Here is a 5001-nt window from a genome sequence, read left to right on the forward strand (position 1 = left end):
CCATATTCTGATAAACTGCTACTCGCATGATCCTTCAGCACTGGTGAGACTGGCTGAGCCTAATGTGATCTTGAGTTTACCCCAGCCCTTCTGTAAATCAAGAAAAGTGGCTGCTTCCTTACTTCTACAATGGCCCTCATTTTAATCCATGACTTGCATTGCTTATTAAACACAAATGAATAATTAAACATAGGGAATGGATGGAGTGGGTTATGTGGTTGCACAGAAATCCAGATTAGAGCACAAGGATTTAATGGTCTGAACAACTAGTATAATTCCTTAAGGACAAGTCTTGATGCCAGAGAGAAAGTCTGTTGAGTCTATAATAAATATTCATTAATTCATTAATTAATAGAAGTGGAGTTTATTTCTGAGTAAACCCATAATAGGATTGGCCCACACAATGTTTATAATAATAGGTTAGGAGTTAGAATTTACTGGTATAATGAGCAATCAGGAATCTTTTTATTTAATTAAACATTTAAATGGTAGCATCATTACCAAATCCCTTTGAAATTTTCTCAAGCCCCTTTGTTCAACAGTTATGCGCGGGAGAGGAGAGAAGGAAGGAAAGGAAAGGAAAGGAAGGAAAGAAGGCTGGATGTTGACTTGGCAGTGGCTGGAAAGGTATAATTTATATTAGCAATATCAAAGTAACATAGTTTCCATTAGTAACAAACTGTATTCTTCCTCACGTGGCTGGGTGTGGACAACAACAATGCTTTTCCTTACAAAAAGAAACTAGTGGAACATGTGAGTTCATCTTAAAAAAATATAAATCAGTCAAGCAAAAAATGTGAGAAGGGGAAATGTACATTTAGTGTAAGTCATAAAGCACTCATGACTGGTTAGGTTCAAAGTATCACCTATCCTACTTTTTAAATACAGGCTCCCCATTAATTTCAGGGGGCTTCACAATAGAAACTAAAATGGCATAAATTTAATCCAGAGGGTTTTTTTTTAAAGTATTTTAGAAAAAACATTGGCCTGGGAGTTTTCTGTGAATTACAGAATTGTGAATTCCCAAACCCTGGAACAATTATGGAGTCGAAGGCTTTCATGGCCAGCATCCATAGTTTTTTGTGGTTTTTTTGGGCCATGTGGCCATATTCTAGAAGAGTTTCTTCCTGACGCTTCACCAGCATCTGTGGCTGGCATCTTCAGAGAAAGATGCCAGCCACAGATGCTGATGAAACATCAGGAAGAAATTCTTCTAGAACATGGCCACATAGCCCAAAAACCCCACAAAAACCCTGGAACAATTACATGACCAAGCTTCATTACCAGCTCCCATATGGCTCCAGAGCCTCCTCATAAATGAAAGGAATTTCAGGAGGCAATGATAAGGGAGTTCTGGGGTAAGAAGAATAAAAAATTATTATCTCCTTCCCTGCTCAACCAATGGAAATGCTCCATTGGATCAAAAGCCTTCTTGGACCCAACCCAAAACTGGAATTTGCAGTCAGCACAGCTCAATATGTTTCATGATACAGTTACCATGGGAGTAAATCCAGGTATTCAAAAATGATATTTGCAAGCACAGCCACTATATGATTGATCCACACCATACTAATTTGCACAGGCTGTTGTGGTCTTGAGTTTTGTTTTTTAGTCTTAAAAAATCAGTTTGCTTGTGCCTTTCCATTTGCCTCAGTGTTTTTTTTTCCATCCTTTTCTCTTCTCCTTCATCTAATTATATGACCTCTTCTTTTACCTTACTGATTTCCAAATGGATCCTAGCAAAAGTCCCATGGATGAAAGCTTCAACATTCAGGTCACTGGGACAGATGAGAAGTCTGTATTTATGCAGTGTGAAACCTAGGCAGACCATCTGATTGCAACTATTTGTTTGCAACCTTTTAGCCTAAAAATTAACTAAACATTCATACTCTGTTCATGAATAAGAATAAAGGAAGATTCAGTTTCCCTTTGCATTAATTAAAGAACAATCTGGGAAATGCAAATTGTTCTGGCTTTTAGGACACTCTCTCATTTAATTAATAATTAATAACTTAATTCTGGAATTAACTTAATGTGAAGCCCCAATTCAAGCTAAAGAATTAAGTTTTAAAAAAATAAATATAATTAAGTTACTCCTTTTTGTTAGAGACTTTCTAACTTAATTGATTTTAATTAGTTCTTGTCATTGGTCCATAGGAGTCATCTATGGACATAGTTATTAAAATAATCACATGTTTACTATGCAGGAATGGTCACTGTGGCAGTAGGTGAAAACAAGTGAATGACACATAGAGCAAGACAAAGTGAGGAGCTCTTCAGCATATGTGCTTGATAAGTCACTGCTGATTAAATCATGACATGCTCATTCTGTTTTTCTTAAAAAAACAGTTTCACTCAGTTACAATCATGTTGTTGTTTTTGTTGTTGTTGTTGTTGCTGCTGCTGCTGTTGTGTGCATTCAAGTCATTTCCAACTTATGGTTGCCCTAAAGCTGTGGTGGTGAACCTATGGTACGTGTGCCACCTCTGCCATGCAAAACCATTTTGAGGGCATATGGAAGGCAGGGAAGAGAAGGTACAGGTGGGCACCTGTTCCTCCTCTCCCCCCCCCCCCCCCCACCATCCTGGACTTTCAGATGTCTCCTTCTCTTCTCCAACATCCCAGGCCTTCAGCTGTCTCCGGGAAGGCAGCCGAAGTCACGGAAGGCTAAGGAAAGAGGAGGAACAGGTATACTCTTGTTCCTCCTCTTCCCCCCTGCCCTCCAGTGCCTTCAACTGTTTCCGAGGACGTCCCACCCTGGAAGTCCTGTCTCCAGAAGGCAGTATTTCTGCCCCCAGATGTCCTGTCCCCCCTGCAGTCCTGCCCCCCCCCCAGTACCGGCTGACACCTGGTGCGGGAACACCTTTGAGTTTGGGCACTCGGTCTCTAAAAGGTTCACCATCACTGCCCTAATGTGACCCTATTATGGGGTTTTCTTGACAAGAATTGATCAGAGGAGGTTTGCCATTGGCTTCCCCTGAGGGTGAGAGCATGTGATTCACCCAAGGTCACACAGTGGGTTTCATGGCTAAGGTAATTGACCCTGGTCTCCAGAGTCTAACTTGCAGTCCAACACTCAAACTACTATGCATTGCTGGCTCTGATGCAGTACTGAGTGATATTAAAACTTTAGGTTATGAATAGGGTTGCCATATCCTGCCGGGGGGGCGGGACAATCCTGGTTTGGGCAGTGCTGTCCCGGTCCCGGTACAGTTTGGTGCCCAAACCAGGACGGCCCCGCCCACCGCGGCCACCTCAGCCCCCGCGGCGGCTCCAAGGCCTTGCTGAGGCCTGGGAGGGCTCTCCGCGGTCGGAGCTCCAACCGCAGAGACGCTCCCTCCCGGGCCCCAGCGAGGCCTTGGAGGCGGCTCCGCGGTCGGAGCTCTGGCCGCGGGGTCCTCCAAGGCCTCCGCGATGCCAGGGAGGAGGAGGAGGCCGCCTCCTTCCCGGTCTGGGAGCCAGGCCCAGGCTTGCTCCTAAGCCGGAAAGGAAGCGGAGACTGCTCCCATCGCGGCAATCGCCACGATGGGAGCCGGCCTCCGCCTCCTTCCTGGTCTGGGAGCCAGGCCCAGGCTTGCTCCTAAGCCGGGGCCCGGGGAGGAAGTGGAGACTGCTCCCATCGTGGCGATCGCCACAATGGGAGCCGGCCTCCGCATTCTTCCCGGCCTGGGAGCCGGCCCCAGCTTGTTCCTACGCCACCCTGGAAGGCCTCGCCGGGGGCTTGGGAGACACTGTCTCCCAAGGTCCCTGCGAAGCCTTCAAGCGGCTCCGCGATCACAGAGTTCTCCAGGGCCTCGCTGGGGCCTGTGAGATGCTGTCTCCCAGGCCCCAGCGAGGCATTGGACAATGTTTTAAAATGTAGGACCTTTTTTTAAATTAATTTCCTGGCCAGGAATTTTTTTTTAAAAAAGTCCTACATTTTAAAACATTGTCCTACATTTGTCCCGGTTTGGAGGTCCTTGGGGATGGCAACCCTAGTTATGAAGCATATTTATACAGTTGTGGAAATGGGGGTAGAATGTAATAACATCAAGAAAGATGCGACAAATCATATTTCTTGCTCTAAATTTTCAAAGGGTTGGGTGAGGTGATACAGCACATATCACAACATGTTAATTCAGTTTCACTGGGTTCAAAACTCTCTCTAAGTTTTATTTTATTATATGTGGATTAGCAAGGACTATTGTATTAATATATGTAATGCACCATAAAACCATTGTCTTTGTTCATACTTCTGCTAATGGATTGGAATTTGTGATTATAACTGAATTCAGCTGTTTCTCTCTCTAGTCTTCCTTTGTAATTTCCTTGTTCAAGGACTGTTTGGTAGTGTGTTCTGGGTGGAAACTGGAAGCATGCAAGCATCTAGCAATCCATGCATTTAATGGTGTGGCACTTAGATGTCCATGTTACACAGTCAAGAAAGTGAACTTGTGTCAAGAAATAGACTTGTTTTGTGGATTGTTCCAGGCACAGGTTGATGGTAGGATGGAAGTTGTTGAAATTCTGGTGAAGCTTTTCAGGTGATTGCTTTCCATGTAGCCAAATTACAAAGAAGTTATCATGAAATCATAGATAGAGGAGGGTGTATGTGCTCAAGAAGCATTGTTCCAAGTCAGTCATGAAGTTGCATACTGTGGTGCCATACTGGTACATTGCCAGTGCAATTCACTTAGAGCAGGGGTAGACAACCTGCGGCCCGCGGGCCGGATGCGGCCCGGCAAGGCCTTGGGACCGGCCCCAGCCCAGTCCTGCCGCCGATTGCCACCGGAGCCTTTGGCCTCTCACATGATGGCGTGGGGCCTTTGGCCTATCAGGAGGAGGCGGGCAAGGGGGGCAAGCGGCAGGCAAGGGGGGCAATTGTCTATAGAAGCCTCAGAAACATCCATTTATATTAACATTTTTTAAAAAAATCAGCAAATTTTTTTGCGTGTCCTCCATTTTTTTTTTTAAAAAAGTGCCCTCCATTTGAAAATTTTGTCCTACATTTGTTCCGGTTTA

This window comes from Sceloporus undulatus, chromosome 3 (assembly GCF_019175285.1).
Source record: "Sceloporus undulatus isolate JIND9_A2432 ecotype Alabama chromosome 3, SceUnd_v1.1, whole genome shotgun sequence".
NCBI lineage: Eukaryota > Metazoa > Chordata > Lepidosauria > Squamata > Phrynosomatidae > Sceloporus > Sceloporus undulatus.